Consider the following 11,021-nt stretch of genomic DNA (forward strand, 5'->3'; position numbering starts at 1 on the left):
ATGCACATGAAACTGTTGTTGGGCCCCGACGGCACATCTATCTTTTAAACAAGGTGTGGTAAAAATGCAGCCCACAGATTCGCACACAAGGAAAAGAAAATGCTTTTCAAAAACTGAGAAGTAGAGATAACCCAACACCTTTTTTGTGTGTTTTATATGGCGCACCTTACTTATTAGCCCCTTAGAGAGCCTACCCAGTTCCAAGAGGGGTTTTTTGTGTGACATCTTTTTGTGGTGGGAATTTTTGTGTGGCATCTTTTAAAAATGAAGAAGCAAAAACCAAAGCTTGGCTACTGAGCTCCAGTAGACTATCATACATGATGAAGCAAGGGTGCAGACCTGCCTTAGGTGCTCCGAAGTCCTATAATTTCAGTCATTTAAATAAACATTTGAGTAAGTTTTAAAACAAAGATTACTTTTAAAAAATCGGTGAGCTGCTTTGCGTAGCCTCACTACTAGAACTAACACTGGTTTTGCTCCCCACACATTGAATCTTTTCCCCTCAGTCCAACTTTTTCTGTAGTTAACAAGTTTTTCTATGATGAGAAGTTCAGCGTACATAATGCCTTGCCACACCAAGTATTTTTAGCATGTGCTCCGGCACTAATTGTCAGTACCTGTGAGTCTCAGCCACAGACACCACCAACTAAGCAGAAAACAGGAGTCAAGATAATGCACATTTTGTAGTCACAGGGACAATTCCTTATTTAGAACTTGCAAGCTTGTCAATACCTGAAGATTAGCTTTCAGAACAGAGAAGCCATGCCTGGAATAATAACAGAACTGTCATCCAGTATAAAGGAAATAGTACTCTTGCTACCAGCAGCTTCCACGATCAACCCAATCATTCAGAGATGTGCTCCCAAGCATTTTGCCAAGTACTCAGGTGCTGCATGTCAACCTTCATAGAAACTGGAGCTTTCTGCCCCCTAAAACCAGCATTTATCTTGTGATCCCTTGTAGTACATTGGTGGGGTGGCTGGATGAACTCTTTAATCTTATGCTCACACACAAGCCTTTTCTCAACTTGGTCCAAGAAAAACGAGCAGACATCTTTCTTACCACTGTGGTAAAAGGTAAAGGGACCCCTGACCATTAGGTCCAGTCGTGACTGACTCTGGGGTTGTGGCGCTCATCTCGCTTTATCGGCCGAGGGAGCCGGCGTGCAGCTTCCGGGTCATGTGGCCAGCATGACTAAGCCGCTTCTGGCGAACCAGAGCAGCGCACGGAAATGCCATTTACCTTCCTGCTGGAGTGGTACCTATTTATCTACTTACACTTTGATGTGCTTTCGAACTGCTAGGTTGGCAGGAGCAGGGACTGAGTGACGGGAGCTCACCCTGTCCCGGGGATTTGAACCGCCGACCTTCCGATCAGCAAGTCCTAGGCTCTGTGGTTTAACCCACAGCGCCACCCGCGTCCCTTACCACTGTGGAGTAATCCATTTATTATCGTCATCTGGCACCCTACCCACCTTTTGTCAGGGCAGATAAGGCTCTGAAGGAGGACTATGCTTTTTGGACAGTGGTGATGCCTCAGAGTCCCCTGCACCTTTAACAAAGGCAGCAGTCAAAAAATCTCGCGTGCTGTCATCCTTTGCATGATGTATTTCTTTTATCTATTTAAACAATCTATGTACCACTTAACTGCAGTCACCCCTGCGTGATTTACAAGGATACAATACAAAAAGCAAATGGCATTTGAAACTATAAACCCACACTTCAATTAAAATGCTTGCTAGGATATTTAAAGAGTCTTCAGCAGGCCACAGAAGTTCTGCACAGAGGAAGCTGCAACTTAACTGGAAGTCAGTTCCATAAAATTGAGCTCACAATACTAAATGTGCAGCTCCTGGTGGGATACGAGCCATGCATCTAAGCCACACGGGACCACTAACAGTGATTCACCTGAAGATTTCAGGGATCAGGCTGGGAATATAAGGGACTGGGCAGTCATTGAGTATCCTGGACCCCAATTGTTAAGGGCCTTGCAAATAAATACATACAAGAACCTTGAGCCTGCCCCAGTAGCATACAAGCGGCAGCCAGTGCAAAGTTTTGAGCCCCAGTGTTATGTGCTAGCACTAATCTGTCCCCATCAAAAATCTAGCCACAGAATTTTGCGCCTGCTGGAGCCTCCAGTCCAGGCACAAGCATACTTCTTATCTATTGGCATAAGAGAAGGGGCTGTCTCTGGTGCAGCTGGCGGAACGCTCAAGGTGGTACCTTACTTTTTCTAAGGCACCCTTTAGCTCATCTTGTGGCACAGCAAATGCATTCCAGCAAACACTTACTGCCGGGAAAGTTAGTTCAGCTATAACTGTCTGTAAAGGGATTCCAGGGAGGGTGGGAAATATACGTCAGACATTCTCAAAGCCTTCCCATGCCCAGCTGCGTTTTACTTTGCAATGGAGACCACATCCCCCTTCCCATTCACTGTGATGCTTTAGAAACAAATAAAGGTGGCGGTACCTGGAGTTTAAGCTTGTTGAACCTGCAATTCCAACATGAAGGGGACTAGTCATGGCATTACTCAGCAGAGAGAGAAAGACACTTTGTATATGCAGTGGGAAAATGAGTCAAAAGAGGAGTTCCAAGGCTGAGATCCGGGTCAGATTAAACCCGGCTCACCCGCAAACAGAAACAAAAGGAGCCCCAGTTGATGTTGTCCATTTATTGTCTGTGATACTGCACCCTTTGCCAGCTGCAAGGGTTATGAGTGAGGCTAACTGATTCTTCACTATTCAGAGTTGTGGGTCAACCACATGCACTCTCTCCATCTAACGCACCTTAAGGTTTTATCATGGAATGAATACCAGGACAGATTGCTCCAGTTCAGTTTCCCCCCTGAGGTTGCCAAGAAGAATGGCAGGTACACACCAAGTTGTATTCTTCTATGATAGGCTTGGCATCCAAGCAAGCAGAGTAATTAGTTGCCTTGTCCAGCATCCAAAAAGAATGCCATCTTGGATGTAATTTCTGGTGTGCAGAAGACTTCAGTTTGGCAAGCTACCCATCTCAAATTAGCTCATCTGACTATACAGCAACCTCACCAAGACTCTCAATCAGCATTTCTCAGACTGTGCAATAGGATGCCACAGGAGGAGCTGAAACGTGCTTTGAAAAATCAAATCACTTTACTAAAGGTATCCATTACTATATGCCCTCAGAACAGGGAAGTCCCATGAAGCATCTATCTCCCCATCATCCTGAGAGAGTGGGAACATTTGCCTCAAGTTTCCCTGGCACAACCCACACTACAACTAACAGAGGCAGGGCATTCAGGGCATTCAGGAACATTGCTTCTGCTCAGAAACAACAAACCTGTCTCCCAACTCATGAGTGACTGGGCAAAGAGGAAGATGGGATGCTAGGAGAAAATATTAACTGGGCTACCTTGCAGTTGCAAAAAGGGGTGCCTATTCATGGCTTTGGATAACTAATTGAAACAGCTCTATCTATATACAGTTTCAGCTATATGCTATCCAAATCACAAGCACTTAACTCCTCTCTGGTTTATTAACTGTTGCAAATCCAATTGCCTGGCACGAATCTACAATTCTTGCAATACAAGTGCGCCTTGAAAAAAGGAGTACAGCCTACACTTTCACTCAGAGCAGGGTGGGAGGGCTCCTCACAGAGCCGATAAAACTGATTACAGAAGATACATACCATTTGGTCTAGCTTCTCAGGCACCCAGGTAGGAAAGCAATTGCCCTCAAGGCCCACTGTCAACCTGAGGGAACACCTCTTAAGCAAATACTTGGGAACAAATCGAATGGCTTAGGATTCGTTGCTTTTCTTTTGTGGAGACCCTTGGCTTTTAGCTAGGATTCCATACAAAGTCCTAAGCCAAGCTCGCTCGGCTGAAGTGAATAAAAAGCTGTATCCATCTCAAAGCTCCACTTGCCTCCTCACACGCATCCTAATTTCCTGCTTTTATTGCACCTTCACTCTCCTGCTTATACCTCACCAATGAGATTTCAGCAGAGAAGAAACACTTGATGTACTTGTTGCTCCATTAGACGATATCCACTCCCAGGGCTTTCATGCTGTCCATGTCTACGTGAGAATTCTGCGTGGTAGCTACACTGGTACCTCGCAAGACGAATGCCTCGTAAGACGAAAAACTCGCAAGACGAAAGAGTTTTTCGTTTTTGAGTTGCTTTGCAAGACGAATTTCCCTATGGGCTTGCTTCGCAAGATGAAAATGTCTTGCAAGTTTGTTTCCTTTTTCTTAAAACTGTTAATACCCAGGGTGCATTCAGGGGATGCAGTTGCGACTCGACTTCGAGGAGCAACTCATAGCACGTGGTGTGGTAGCCTTTTTTGAGGTTTTTGAAGACTTTGGTGATTTTTGAAGCTTTTCCAAAATCCGTGCTTCGCAAGACAAAAAATTCGCAGGACGAAAAAACTCGCAGAACGAATTAATTTTGTCTTGCAAGGTACCACTGTACCACCTAACTGTCTGTCTCCTGCTACAATTACAGGAGCATCACCTATGGGCCTCAGGACGTTTGTAATAACCGAATTTATGTTTCTCACCTAACCACACTGGGTGCCCATGCTTTGCATGCAGAAGGTGGCAGTCCCAGTTCAATCCAGGCCTTGGCATCTCCAGTTTGGCCTGGGATAGACCCCTGCCTGAGATAGCTGCTGCCAATCGGTGTAGACGAAACTAGGCGAAAGGGATCTGTAGTCTGACTTGGTAGATGGAAGCTTCCCATGTTCCTAACATGCAGACACAAATAAAAGTCTCTAACAATTACCAGTAGTACCAGTCTTCTCACCAGGCAGCATACTGCTGTAAATTTTGGAGACCTATTAGAGGAGTACTACACTGATCAATTTAATGTATTATTATTATAATATTATTATTATTTTTCCTGTTACAGGTGGGGACTTTTTTGTGCTTTCTGGCTTCAGTAACAAAATATTCTGAGCAGTGTCTGATTAGTCTTTAAAAAGAAGTCAACAGGAAGCTAAAGAACACACAATTGAGAAGTATGTGGCTTTTTTCCCTCCTCAGGCCCAGTTATTGTAGTCCAGGAAACAACTAAATATTTAGAGTGTTAGACTAGTTACCAAGACCCTCAGAACTAGCCAGCTGCAACTGCCCATCTTTTGACCATTTAAGACCATCTACAGCCAAATCTGCAACAACATTCATGTGTGTTTATATAATACATCCTTTAACTTATGTATCAAGTATTCTTAAAAGCTTGAGAGAAGGGACAATGCACTCTCAAATGACTGTTAAAGAGGCCTATCCTAGCACAAGACTGCACATTCTTAAAAAGGCACCATGGAGGGTGAGGGCTGAGGGAGGGTTCAAAAAGGAAAAACAGCAATTCAGAAGTACTGGCAATATTCAAAGTAACAGCCTCTTTGCCCAGCCGAGATACAACTTTAATAGTTCTTTTGGAATTTATCTGACACCATGTACCTAGGGATCACTTTAACCCTGTGAACTAACCAGGTGGCTGCCAGGAAATTGCTACCTTTCAGTCTCCCATCTGTATTATGGGAACACAGACGCATTTGCCTTACAAGTAAGCAAGACCTACCTTCCAGGGTTGCTTCTTGGGAGAAAAGCAATGACAAACCTAGACAGCATCTTAAAAAACAGAGCCATCACATTGCCGACAAAGGTCCCTATAGTTAAAGCTATGGTTTTCCCAGTAGTGATGTATGGAAGTGAGAGCTGGACCATAAAGAAGGCTGATCGCCACAGAATTGATGCTTTTGAATTATGGTGCTGAAGGAGACTCTTGAGAGTCCCATGGACTGCAAGAAGATCAAACCTATCCAGCCCTGAGTGCTCACTGGAAGGACAGATCCTGAAGCTGAGGCTCCAATACTTTGGCCACCTCATGAGAAGAGAAGACTCCCTGGAAAAGACCCTGATGTTGGGAAAGATGGAGGGCACAAGGAGAAGGGGACGACAGAGGACGAGATGGTTGGACAGTGTTCTCGAAGATACGAACATAAAGTTTGACCAAGCTGTGGGAGGCAGTGGAATACAGGAGTGCCTCGCGTGCTCTGGTCCATAGGGTCACGAAGAGTCGAACACGACTAAACAACAACAACATAATGTGCGTGAAGCACTTTGGAAAATAACGTAACACTGACTCAGCTTGCAGGTGACGGAGCAACTCTCAGCGAGAATTGCTCTCCACCATCTCCAACTCTCCATTAAGTCAAGTCAGTTGTTGAATCGCCCAATAGCCTACTTCTGCCCACTCCCAAGGGTAGCACCTTGAAATCTGAACAGTGCCCTAAATGGTACGGTGCATGAAACCTTTTCAGAGCCCCACTGTGGCACAAATATAGTATTTTCCCTCTCCTTCTGAAAATGAAAGAAAGATATGACGTACACCAGTTTCACCTAACATGCATCTTCTAGTAAAGCAGAAGCCAACATGGTGCTTCCTACAGATGTCGTGGGACTCCATCTCCTATCAGCCCCAGCCAGCATGACCAGTGGTGAGGGCTGCTGGGAGCTGTAGTCCAGCAACATGTAGAGGGCACCACAGAAAGTAGCTATGCTTGTCCACTCCTAATTGCAAAGGAAGCTGCCTCATTTTATACCAAACACGGTAATGTGGCTGTTGAAATCGAGCCTTTATCATTATACTCAACCTGCTTTGTGATAGTTCAGTCTTTTAGCATAATGTGATCAACAGCTAGAGACTTCATTGTGATGAATTCAGACAGGGAACTCAATAGAGCTTCCTTCTAAATTGACATGCACGGGATTGTATTAATAACGGGTAGGATGCAGTACTGACCTAGTCAATATCCCATTGATTTGAATGTGCAGCCTACAAATTTAGCAAGGTCACTGAAAGTAGACTCCACTCTTGGAAGAGAAGCTTATTCCACCTATCACAAGGATCTAAAAAGTGAAGGCGGGGAGAGAGAGAATATTATATTTACAAATGATTAAAGTGGAATATTGATCAGCATCAAATCCATGCATGCAAATATTGGCTTTGCTTATATTGAAGTCTTTCTCTACTCCTCCCCATCATCCAAGCAATTTTAGGGATACTTGGAATATATGGAGACACCCTTTAATAAGCCTTATGAACAGCAATAAAGGGGAGAGGATCACAGCAATTCCCTCAACCACAACTTGCTCATCTTTAAAACAGAACACCCACACTCATAGGGTTGTTGTGCAGATGTTGCAACAAACTGTGCAACAGCTATAAAGTGCAAGTGAACATCATCACTACAAACATCAGTCTCTTTACCTACAAACTGGAAGACAGCCCAAGAGGCCTGCCGTTTCCTGGTTCCATTCTGGAATTATTTTTGACAAACGAAGTGTTGTGGTGCCTAACAGCTAGGTAAAATAGCAGAAAGAAGTATTAAAGATGGAATTCTGAAATACTGATTGGTGGGAGAGAGAAACGCTTTGCTAAGGAAGAATCAGCATGCCTTGGGCAAAGGGAAGTCCTGTATCACTAGTCTTTTAGATCTAAGTGTGATAAACAGGTTGACTGGATGGTCTTGAACAGCGCATACTTAGGCTGTCAAAAAGTCTGTCACTAAAGGTGAAGTGGCAGCCACTAGATAAGACAGGTGCACTTATGCATCAGCAACTGGTCAAAACAAAGAAGCAGCAGATCATAAAGCATTACGTGGACAATAATTGCAGTGCCGGAATGTCAACTGGATCTGTACTGGTACCGATGCTATTTAATCTGAGTCAGGGTGAACAGTAATGTAGCCAAGATTACACCAAATTATACAGATGCAAAGAGCTCTAAATGAATTACTCCATGCTGGCTGAATGGGCAACAGAACAGCAAATGGTGTTTTATATAAGCAACTATAAAGTAATGCACACTCTCATTCACAAACTTAGGTATGTTATATATTAAGCGCACACAAGCATGTACACATGCAGATGGTATCTATCTGCAATTTTCCGGGAAAGAAATCTTGGGGTCTTGGTGGCAAGCTCAATGAAAGTATTATTTAAACATCTATAGACCACTTCCAATCTAAACTATCAAGGTGTGCTGCGGCAGTAAACATGGTCAATTCCTCGCTATGTATTATTAATAAAAGGACTGAAAATAAAATGGTGAGTATCATAATGCCCTTATGTATGGTGCAGCTGCATTTGGAATTTTGTATCCAGTTCCAGCACCCTCATTAATAAAAACTAAACACTACATTAAACACTCCGCCACCTGACAATTATTTCTCATTTTACCTATTGTTTCATTCATTGCCAACAGGTGCAGGTGTAGGGAACAGGTCTCTTAAAGACTACACATATCTCCTTTTCGTCAAACATTCTGTTCCTGCACACTGCATGTACCCAACTGTTCAGCTACCTCCACAGGAGAACTGCACCATGGACTACTGCACGTGTGAACACAACCTGGGTGTTTTGTTTGCTTTTCCTAAGAAGGCATCATTCTGACAGACTTGCACAGCATTAGAACCTCCCACCCCCCCCAAAAAAAACTAGACACCTAAATCTCTAAGCAGGTGCTTCCCAAACCTTTCCCCTCCTATGGGGCACTTGAAAACTGCTGATGGTCTTGGCCAACCACTTGATGATTTTTCTGCCTGTTGCAGCAACTGCTATGCACTGTGCTAGACGCCGTATGATTTTTAACGGTATTTTTATTGCTTGTTTTATACCATGTATCACAACTTGAATCCCACAGAGTTCAAACTGCAATGCAATGCATGACACATACAAAGCCGTAAGAATACAATTTAAAAACCGATATGAATCTGTAATGTGGGTGTGCTGTGGACCATCTGAATGAAGTTCATGAGTGGTCCAAGGACCACAGTTTTGGAATCCTTGCCCTGAACTAAAGTGAAAGGAATTTTAAGAACCTTTTTTTTTTAAAAAAATGAACCCATTAAAACTCCAAAAGGCAACCTTCCACATGCCCTTCCCACATTAACTCGGGCCAATTTGTGTCAGCTTCCTTCCACTCTGTTTGATGCAAAAGCAATCAAGTTAATAACTTAGGAACTCGTGTTGCTCCCCACAAGTCAGAAGTTTGCTGCCAAAAAAACAGACCTACAGAAGGCTAGAGAAGGCTCGGCTCTCGCTTAAGACGACAGCAGAGATCCGAGGGGGGAAATCTGCCAGTGTTTCCAAGAAATGAAGGCGAGTTTAAAAACGGAAGGGGAGAGGATGTCGAGCCGCAACATCTTGCCGAGACCTTTGGGAATCACCCGTGTTTTAACCCGTCTCTCCCTTTTTTCCGCCCAAACCCCAACCGCACACACACAATCACACCTCTCGGATCCCCGCTCTAACACCCGCCTCCTTATCAGCTTGCTGCATCAGTAGCCATGAAGTTTTAACAAGCCGGGGGACGCCGCCTTTCAAGAGAGGTCGATGCCTTCCCCACATGATTCAAGCAGCATTTTTTCTTTTCTTCCTGTCGCTGTCAAGAGTTGCAAACTTGGGCGGTTGGGGGGGGGGGGCTGGATTTAGGATTCAAGAAAGGAAGGAAAAGGGAGCGTTATTTGATCTGTTGCTTCTTTCCCCGCCGCCGCCGCCGCCGCCAAAGCCACATTCCCTCCTGTATAAACAGGATCAGGGTGATCTGATAATAAGAAAGGCAAACCAAATATATATATATATATATATATTAAAATAACAACCAACCACCCCCCACCGGAGGTTTGTAAAGGGCTGCAACGAAAAGCTTGCAAACTAAGGCGAGTCCAGCCTGGGCTTTTGAGCCTCCCCCTCCCCCTGGAGGGGAAAAGCCAACTTCTGCTGCTTCTGGTCTCTTGTCACTGCCGCCCCCCGCTGCCTTTTGCCTTTTACCTGATTGCCTAAGGGGCTCGGCTCGCCCTGGAGCTGGAGCGGGTTAGGAGCCGCTTTGTAATCCCATGTTCCCGGAGGAAGCCCTGTTGCCCCTGCCGAGGAGCTCCGTGAGGGATGGAGGCTCGCTAGCCCCCGCTCCGGCTCCCAACCCTCCTCAGCCAAGAGCTGGCTCAGCAGCACATCCACATGGTTACTGCACTTCTCGGGCTCTCTGCGGCTGATTATATAGTCCCCGCCGGCTCCATGGGCAATGTAGTCTCCGCCGGAGAGATCCTGCCTCCCGCTGCCAGCTGGCGGGGCCTCAGCGCGGAACTACGTTTCCCAGCATGCACCCCGCTCCAAGGGTGGGCTGCTGAGGGAGGCTCGCGGACGGGGCAGTGTTACACTCCCTGTGTCAGATCAAAAGGAATGTGTTGCAAATGAGCGCTGGAAGCCAAAAGTATTTCCTAAGCCGCTATTGGCTGAGCTTTTTCCCTTTATCCCCTCCCCGCTTTCCGCCTGTAAACCAGTTGTTTGGCCCAAAAGCAGCCCACCTTCCCCATCTCCAGTGTAGGGAGGGGTTACTCCTGTTTCCCGAAGAAAATGTGTTTCCATTCAATTTCATAGACATGCTTCTAGAGGAATTTTGTTTGGAGCATTTATTTCACACACACACCCCAAAATACTTTTTGGAGGCGGTCAACTGTCCTTTGAGCTGTCTTGGAATCAGCCAAGAATTTCAACCATCTGTGACATTAAAAGAGAGAGAGAGTCTGTTTTGGGACAGAATTGAGCAACATGCATATGTAGTATATATTGGAAATCTCCTTGTAATAACTATTATGAAAGGAAGGGGGGAAAGAGTGATGACAGAAAGACAACTCATTAGTCTAAGGATCAGCCAGATGTAAAAGTACGCTGGTATGTGACAAAGGACATAACAACACCCCATACTGCTATGAATTTGTGGCTGGGACCAATAAGGCTTGTGTGTTAAAACTGTGTGTCCGGTTCCCACATGTTAGACTCTCAGCAAGACCTGCATGTGTTAGACTGTGTGCAAGACACCTCTTTCATCCTAGGGAATCAGCAAGTGTTAAAAACTAATTAGGTCAGGATAATTTCCTTTTGAGGTGATGGCCTGGGGATGACTCATTAAGACAACAGCAAGGATCAAAGATGAATCTCACCTGCAAATGAGTGGGCTCCCTCCCTCCCCA

General features: G+C 45.0%; 1 protein-coding gene across 8 annotated transcripts in view; it reads right to left on the reverse strand.

Annotated features, from left to right (window-relative positions):
* The window catches only part of ITPR1 (inositol 1,4,5-trisphosphate receptor type 1), a 215,470-nt gene extending 205,443 nt beyond the window's left edge, over positions 1 to 10,027 (reverse strand). For 7 of the 8 annotated variants that reach the window (XM_081852239.1, XM_081852234.1, XM_081852236.1 and 4 more), the window contains exon 1: positions 9,823 to 10,027. The gene's annotated coding sequence lies outside the window, so the exon portion shown is untranslated. Of the gene's footprint in view, positions 1 to 6,790; positions 6,898 to 9,822 lie in introns of all 8 variants that reach the window. The other variant, XM_081852233.1, reaches the window with a different exon arrangement.
* Between the last annotated feature and the right edge of the window lie 994 nt (positions 10,028 to 11,021).

This window comes from Podarcis erhardii (assembly GCF_964252035.2).
Source record: "Podarcis erhardii genome assembly, chromosome: 2".
NCBI classification, from domain to species: Eukaryota; Metazoa; Chordata; class Lepidosauria; order Squamata; family Lacertidae; genus Podarcis; species Podarcis erhardii.